Source organism: Bidens hawaiensis, unplaced genomic scaffold (genome assembly GCF_021521415.1).
Source record: "Bidens hawaiensis isolate Kalapana, Puna unplaced genomic scaffold, B.hawaiensis_p1.1 tig00003126_1, whole genome shotgun sequence".
Taxonomy (NCBI): domain Eukaryota; kingdom Viridiplantae; phylum Streptophyta; class Magnoliopsida; order Asterales; family Asteraceae; genus Bidens; species Bidens hawaiensis.
Window position 1 is genome coordinate 1,006,051 of NW_027491168.1, and position 9,544 is coordinate 1,015,594.

Consider the following 9,544-nt stretch of genomic DNA (forward strand, 5'->3'; position numbering starts at 1 on the left):
CTAAACTTCCACAAATAGCACGCATCATCAAGCATGTAGCACTTATTCCAGTTTGGGAGTACCTAGAAAGCATGTAAAGAAAACGAGTCAACTACGAATAGTTGGTGAGTTTCACTAATTTAAATAAACATTGACAATCATTATGATAAATCATATATTAGCGATGTAATTATGCTGAGCCCACAAGCGAAACCTCTGTCTGGGGACACTGTTAACCCAGTACAGTACCCATTCTGGGGGCAATGTTAACCCAGAAGCACGTCTAGGGACATCTGGGGACACTGTTAACCCAGTATAATACTCATTCCGGGGGCAATGTTAACCCAGAAACACTTCTAGGGACACCTGGGGACACTGTTAACCCAGTACTGTACCCATTCCGTACGATTCCCATACAATCATATATTCATAAATACACGCAAATCCATGTGTTCAGAATGTATTTAAACATTTTAATAATAACATGCTTTCAGCCCCGGGAAAATATTTAAAAACAATTCAGAAAAAGGGGCTCGTGAAACTCACCTTATCGTAGGCAATTGGGTATCACAGTACGTGAGCTATTAATCCGGATCTGTAATACGATCCCTAAATTCGTTACTATACATTCACTATTTATATAATTTTAATCGTGTTAACCGGTACATCTGGGGACACTGTTAACCCAGTACTGTACCCGTTCCGGGGGCAATGTTAACCCAGAAACACTTCTCAGGACTCAGATTGTGATATCGTTTAGAGTTCACTAGTCAAAATTACTACTAGTCGTTTTTCCATTTTGCGTGCGTAGCACGGTTATCCGTTTTTACGTTTCCAAAATGAGTTTGGTCACACACAACCCGAAAATAGTTGTTGTCTGATAATTTAAGTAAAGTTGTGAATTTAGAGCTCGGTTTAGTCGCCCCGGTTGGCCGCGGGACCCGTTTCCGTCTTTAGCGTACCGAAAACTATTAAAATTACTCAAATCATCCGAATTATTTTCGGATGATTTATTTTTACTTGTTTAACTTAGTTATATGAAAATAATCCATTTTTAGGGTTTTTATACACCAGTCAGCTCGCTTATGCGAACTTTACCGGTTTACGCGTTTTAAGCTTTAAAAGTTTGTTTTTATCTTCTTTTTAGCACAAATAAATATCCGTTTAATCTCGGATCTTGAAATTTTACACAAATCACTTTTTGACAGTGGGGATTTTTATAAAATTATTTCCAGAATTAATTTTTATATTTAAAATTTATTTATCTATTTTTAAACACCATTTAAACACTAAATATGTCGTAAATACCAAACGATCTTAGAAAAATCCCAAATTTTTCCTGGATGACCCCTGCCATCCACATAATCCCCTGTAATTTTTCCAGAACCAAAATCTCATTTTACATGCCATTTTCACTAAAACCGAGCTAGAAAACCCTAGAACTCGTTTAACCGAAAAGCATACTTAGACTTTTCCAACTTACCTCAAATTTTGTGTGTGACTTATACATGTTATAAAAAGCGTATCTGAAACTTTCCAGAATTTTTCATGATATTTAACTATTTTTCATCATTTTTGGCCAAAACCGAGCATTAAATTCACCAAATATTCATCCTTCGTCCAAAAATTACCAAAAATTCACAGAACTCATATTTTAATATATCTAACACCTCTGTAAAATTTCATGACCTAACTCTAAACGAGTCACAATCTGTCCAAAACTTAATCATCACACAAAAACCGAACTACCTTGTGTTTCTAGCTTCAAATCGCAAGGATCACGCTTTCTAGACTTTGCTATCAACTAGATACAACACCTACAAGCACAATAACACCACACCAAGCAAGTTACACCCACAATCAAGCCATTTCTTTCATGGTTTCGGTTATGATATAAAAACAAAGATTTAACCGTAAAAATTCGTTTTTGGTTCGTTTAACCCCTTTCTTGGACCAAGATCCCTTGTATAACTCGTATACATCACTTGATCATGCAAGAATCGGTTCCATCTCGGGTTTTCACCCTTTTTCACTTGGAAACCTCATTTTCTTGCAAGAACACTCAAGAAACGAAGATAACACGTACATAACACGATCTTTACCTCGTTGTTCTTGCTACAAAACTCGGTTTTTAGTTTATGATCTTGAGAGAGGATAAAGATTTGTTGAATGTTGTGTTAAAAAAAGAAAACAAAGCATAAGGGGCATGCCCCTTATTCCGATCGGACTAAAGGAGAGGTGGGGTGGGACCCACCTTTCCATTTTAAGCCACACATTTGGATTTCCACAATCCGGATAACGTTTTGGATAATCTGGTTCAGTTCGTTTTTTGGTTAAATGTTTAATTCGGCTTAAAACGAGGCTAAAACGGTCGTTTTTCGGCTTAAAAATGAAATTTATATAAAACCAATTTATAAAACTTTAAAAACTTAAACCATGGCATTTATTATCTTAGAACATCATATTATTAATAATCGCGCATCTTTTTCGGCTTGATCGATCGTCTCTTGCTTGGTTTGGTATTAAAGGTTTCGTTTAACGTACCGACGTACCATTAATTGAAATTTCTTTTTCTGTGCTTTAATTCACTTATCCCGAAGCTTTAACACTTCGTAAACATCACTAAACATTATGTATCTCGTCTATAATGTATCCCCGATTCGTTCGAGCTTCAATAACCGTTAATCGGTTAATCGTACTTCCAATACGATTAACTGTATAATCGAGTATAATCCGTAATGTGAATCATACATACTCGTATAAACGCATCATAATTCATATATTCATTATCAAATAACACATAAATAGTATATACCGACTAGGGTATACCTGAATTTGCCGGAATCGTTACATTCTCCCCCGTAATAGAAATTTCGTCCTCGAAATTTTACGCGTCAACTACTTCCTTTTGAGGAAATAGATAGGGGTATTTCTTCCGGAATTCGTCCTTTCGTTCCCATGTATATTCTGGGCCTCGTTGCGAATTCCATCTAACTTTGACCAACGAAATCTTATTGTGTCTAAGTTGCTTGATTTTCCCGTCTACTATTTCTATGGGTTCCTCTACGAAATTGAGCTTATCACTTATTTGGACACCCTCTAGAGGTAACACCGATGTCTCATCCGCCAGACATCTTTTCAAGTTCGATACGTGAAACACGTTGTGAACTGCACTCAGTTCATCGGGTAGTTCTAATCGGTACGCTACGGGACCGATTTTTGCAGTAATATTGAAGGGTCCAATATATCTCGGGGCTAACTTCCCCGCCTTTCCAAACCTGACTACACCCTTCCAAGGTGATACTTTCAAATACACTTTATCACCTTTCTCAAATGACAACGGTTTTCTACGGGTATCGGCATAACTCTTCTGCCGATCCCGCGCGGCCTTCAGATTGTTCCTAATTTCAAGGATTTTGCTGGTCGTTTCCTGGACCAGGTCTGATCTAATAACCTGAGTGTCACCCACTTCAGTCCAGCAGAGTGGTGATCGGCACTTCCGACCATACAATGCTTCGTAAGGCGCTGCCTTTATACTGCTATGGTAACTGTTATTATAGGAAAATTCAACGAGTGGGAGATGTTGATCCCAATTTCCCTTAAAATCCAGTACACACGCACGAAGCAAATCCTCCAGAGTTTGGATGGTCCGCTCAGACTGACCATCGGTCTGAGGGTGGTAGGTTGTGCTTAAATCAATGCGCGTTCCCAGCGCTTCTTGCACAGCTTGCCAAAGATTGGAGGTGAAATGGCTATCCCGATCGGAGATGATCGAGATGGGTATCCCATGACGAGACACAATTTCATTTATATAAATCTGCGCAAGTCTCTCAGTGTTATAATTATTTCTAATCGGGATAAAATGTGCCGATTTGGTTAATCGATCCACGATTACCCAAATTGCATCATGTCCTCGGGACGTTTTAGAAAGATGTGTCACAAAATCCATCGTGATTTGCTCCCACTTCCATTCGGGAATTTCTGGTTGTTGTAACATTCCCGAGGGTTTCTGGTGCTCTGCCTTAACTCTCGCACAAGTCGTACATTTACCGACATACGTTGCGATATCCTTTTTCATACCCGGCCACCAGTAGAACTCCTTCACATCCTTGTACATCTTATCCGATCCCGGATGTATGGAATATTTTGATCTATGCGCTTCGTCCATGATTAATTCACGAAGATCATGGAGGGTCGGGATCCAAGCCCGATTTTTGAAATAGAGAATTTCGTCCACGCGCTGTTCGAAATTCTTCTCATTGCCGTAAAGTCCCTCCTTTTCCAATTGTTCCTCTTTCAACGCCTCACGTTGAGCGACTCGAATCAGGTCCGAAAGGTTCGACTGGACTATCATCCCCAGTGCTCGCACTCGCAATGGCTTAACCCGATCCTTCCTACTCAAAGCATCGGCTACGACGTTAGCCTTGCCGGGGTGATAACGGATGTCACAGTCATAATCGCTTAACAACTCGACCCATCTTCGTTGCCTCATATTCAGTTCTTTCTGATCGAATATGTGTTGCAAACTTTTATGATCGGTGAAGATGGTGCACTTTGTACCGTAGAGATAATGTCTCCAGATTTTAAGTGCGAAGATAACCGCTCCCAGTTCTAAGTCGTGAGTAGTGTAATTTTTCTCGTGTACTTTTAACTGTCGGGAAGCATAGGCTATAACCTTATTATTCTGCATCAACACGCATCCTAACCCTCTACGCGATGCGTCACAATACGCGACAAAACCATCGTCTCCATCGGGGAGACTTAAAATCGGCGCTTGGCACAATTTTTGCTTTAACGTTTGAAACGCCGTTTCCTGCTCTTCTCCCCATTCATACTTTCGATCCTTTTGAGTCAGGAGGGTTAAAGGTTGGGCGATGCTGGAAAAGTTCTCTATAAATCGACGATAATTTCCAGCTAAGCCTAAGAATTGGCGGATTTCCTTTGGCGTTTTAGGCGCTTGCCAATTCTTAATTGCTTCAATCTTACTCGGATCAACGTGTATTCCTTGATGGTTTACGACGTGACCGAGGAATTGCACTTCTTGTAACCAGAAGTTACACTTGGAGAATTTTGCATACAACTTCTCCTGATTCAGAAGTTCTAAAATTATTCTTAAGTGCTGCTCGTGCTCTTCTTTACTTTTCGAGTAAATCAAAATATCGTCAATAAACACGATGACGAATTTGTCGAGGTAGGGTTTACAGACTCGATTCATGAGGTCCATGAACACTGCCGGCGCGTTTGTTAGCCCGAAAGGCATAACTAAGAACTCGTAATGGCCGTATCGGGTCCGGAATGCGGTTTTTGGAATATCTTCTTCCTGAATTCTAACCTGATGGTATCCCGATCTAAGATCGATTTTTGAGAAATAGCTCGCACCTTGCAGCTGGTCAAACAGGTCATCAATTCGAGGAAGAGGGTACCTATTTTTGATTGTTAACTTGTTCAACTCCCTGTAATCAATGCACATTCTAAGGCTCCCGTCCTTCTTTTTCACGAATAATACAGGTGCACCCCACGGAGAATAACTAGGACGTATGAATCCTTTATCCAACAATTCTTGCAACTGATTGGATAATTCTTGCATCTCGGACGGTGCAAGTCGGTAGGGTGCTTTAGCAACAGGGCCAGCTTGAGGTATTAAATCGATTCTGAATTCGACCTGTCGGGTTGGCGGTAATCCAGGAAGTTCTTCTGGGAAAACTTGTGGAAATTCGCGTACCACCTGGATATCATCCACCCGTTTCTCATCAGAATATGTGGCCGTCAAGCTTGCTAGATACGCCACGCATCCCTGGCGTATATATTTTAACACCTTGAGGTGGGATATAAATGGTATCATTGTGCCCGACTTCTCTCCTTGCACTAACACCTCTTTGTCATCCGACACCCGGATCTTGACGATTTTCTTTTCACAGTTTATTTCCACTTTGTTACGTGCTAACCAATCCATTCCCACTATTACGTCAAAACTACCTAGTTCTACCGGTAATAAGTCAATCAGGAAGGATTGATTGTTCAGAATAAAAGGGCAATTCCGAACTATCTGATTAACTATCATGGTTTTACCGTTAGCGACTTCTACGGTGTAAGGTTCTATGGTTTCACTAATCGGAAGATTTGCTATTGATAGGAAATTAACAGAGACAAAACTTCTATCGGCGCATGTATCAAATAATACAGAAGCGTAATGATCAGAGACGAGGAATGTACCTGTCACTACGCTGGGGTCCTGGCGTGCTTCGTTCGCCCCCATCACGAATGCTCGGCCTCTCGCCGGATTGGACGACGATGCCTGACCCACGGTTTGCCTCCCAATTCCTCCCTAGTTCAGTTTCGGACAGTATCTCTTGAAGTGATCTGTGCTGCCGCATTCAAAGCAAGCACGGCTGGTGGTCATCATTTGGTTTCCTTGTGGGTTTTGTTGTCGGGCTGGTTGGGTCCTAAAAGGCTGCGCCCGGATAGGTTGCGGTTGTCAGTTCAGGTTGTTCAGGTTTGTCCTACATCTCGGTGCGTAGTGCCCCTCCCTGCCACACCGGTGGCACACTACCTCCTTGCACACGCCACCATGCTGGTAACCGCATTTCCCACACTTAGGGAACGTCCCTTTCTGCGATTCCTGCCTTCCGCCTGAACTAGTCATGGCGTAGTTCTGGGCAGCGGGCCTAGCACGTTTATTTTGCTGCTTCTCCTGGATCCTATGGTCATACGTACCCCGCTTTCCCCAGCAGACTCTCCTGCCACCTTCAGTGACCCACTCCTCATGAAATCGTATGTGACGATACCAGCTTGCGTCACCGCACCCTCAAACGTCTGGTGTCCCCAGCGTTGACTATACTCCCTACTACTGGAGTTAGTCCCCATATATAACGCTCAACCCTCTTTGACTCTGGGGTGACCAACCATGGTACCAATCGTGACAATTCATTAAATCGGTTCATACAACCCAAGTGGTCTGCCCCCTGCATCTCCAGGTTCCACAATTCGTTTTCTAACTTCTGCAGTTCGTTTTTCGGGCAGAAATGTTCCAGCACAAGGGCCTTGAGTTCTGTCCAGGTCATGCGGTTTGTCGCTGCTTGACCGTGAGTCTGTACTATTGTGTTCTACCATGTCAAGGCATGGTCCGTGAACGTGCAGGTAGCATACTTAACAACGTAATTCTCAGGGCAGTTGCTGATGTTCACAACAGACTCTATTTTCTCAATCCACTTGACCAACCCATTTGGTCCCTCAGACCCGCTAAATTCTAGGGGTTTGCACAACATAAAATCTTTAATTGAACATCCCCTTGTTGCAGGAGTCGGTTCAGTGCGGTTCGTTTCTACACTAGGTATAGGGCCATTACTGTCTGTGACGACCACCCTAGGCGGCGCGTCATTACTCGGAATCGGGTTACTGTTCGGTGGAGGATTAACATTTTGTTCCCCATCATTATTGGTGGTCGTTTGATTGCTCGCAAGGTCTAGATTGGTCGTATTGTTAATACTGGCGGCGATGCGCGATACTATATCCGGTATCGCCGCCTCTAACTGCCGAGCAATCAGACGACTCACATCCACTTCTGACATTTGAGCTGACCGTTTTGGTGCCATTCTACACAACATTAAGAAAATACATATAATTAATACAACTTCCAATCTCAATACACAACACATATTCCATTCATTAATAAACATCAGTACATATTACATAAACATCAGTACACATTACATAAACATCAGCCCATAGATTAAGTTTTCATACATTGGTCCTACATCGGCATCATTTCGACATAACCCGCTATGGGTCAGTGCTTGAATGATACATCAAAAGTATCTACAATGGTATCCCCAACAAAAAAGAGACCCCTATGGGCTAGTGGCTGTACTATAACTACCCAAGATTCACTCTATGTTAGCATCGCCACTAACTGCTTACACAGAGTATCAAAAAGCGGACCCTGACTACTACCACCCTAACATGATCTAAACATGGTGGTATACCAACCACACCATCACTGCCACCATCACCACTAACACCGCCATCAAACCCCTGATCCGTGTATCCATCCGGTCAATCATCCACTGGGAGTATGCGTCCTCCCTCCTCAGCTGAGCGATCGCATACTGGCTGTCCAGTATGCAGTCCGCCAAGTGATTCCTCCTCTGGATACCCACCGTCAAGGCGGTGGTGTGCTCAATCATCTGCTCGGTGAGCACTCGGAGCCATGCAGCCTCGGTGGAGGGACGCTCATCCCTCTCCAGCCTAGGGGTACCCCACACGGGTGGAGGCACAGGCTCGGTCTGGGGGCGGGAGGACTCGCCCCTGTGGAAAGTAGGTCTGGGTGGGGTAAAGGTAGGTAGGACATAAGGGGCACTGATCCGCGCCGTGAGGCGGGGACCGGGTCTGGGAGGGGTAGGGGTGACCTGTGGTGCGGGTGGGGTGGGGGATCTGGCAACCCTAGTAGGGAAGGACATGCAAGTGCTCCTACGGCTAGTCTCACTAGGCTCAGTGCTGGATACTAGGCGTAAGCTCCTAGAGTCCCCGGAATTGGTCTCCTCCGGGGCCTCCTCCACTGACAGGCTTCGAGACCTCGACATCCTTACCTGTACACCAGTTAGCAAACATATAGTTCCTTTCATAATGTAAATCATAATTAAATTAATATACACATACTTATACAACTCTGTCACATAAAAATATTATCATATACTTACACATATGTTGCCGATTTTACCTATTAATGTTTCCCGCGACTTCCCCCGAATTCCCTCGTGCGGACAAGTCTGTTATTGTGTTCCGGACCATAATAACTCACTTGTCCATCCGAGTTCATCCATATCTCGTCACTATAAATTATTAGTTGATATTCAGATCCTATAATACTTGAGCTACTGGTTATATTTTAGGTATCTTTTAAAGACATCCTAATTCTTTATAACCAATGGCTCTGATACCAAGTTCTGTAACACCCCGAAACCGCAGCGGAAACGTAAACGGGATGCAACAGACACGTCTGATATCAACAGCATTGCTTATAAAGAAAACACCACTACATTAATTTACATCATATTACATTGTTCCGAGTTTAGTTCCCGTCTAGGCGATAGCACATAAGTTTTACCAACATTACATTATCATATTTAATACAAAATGATCACTAAACTTCCACAAATAGCACGCATCATCAAGCATGTAGCACTTATTCCAGTTTGGGAGTACCTAGAAAGCATGTAAAGAAAACGGGTCAACTACGAATAGTTGGTGAGTTTCACTAATTTAAATAAACATTGACAATCATTATGATAAATCATATATTAGCGATGTAATTATGCTGAGCCCACAAGCGAAACCTCTGTCTGGGGACACTGTTAACCCAGTACAGTACCCATTCTGGGGGCAATGTTAACCCAGAAGCACGTCTAGGGACATCTGGGGACACTGTTAACCCAGTATAATACTCATTCCGGGGGCAATGTTAACCCAGAAACACTTCTAGGGACACCTGGGGACACTGTTAACCCAGTACTGTACCCATTCCGTACGATTCCCATACAATCATATATTCATAAATACACGCAAATCC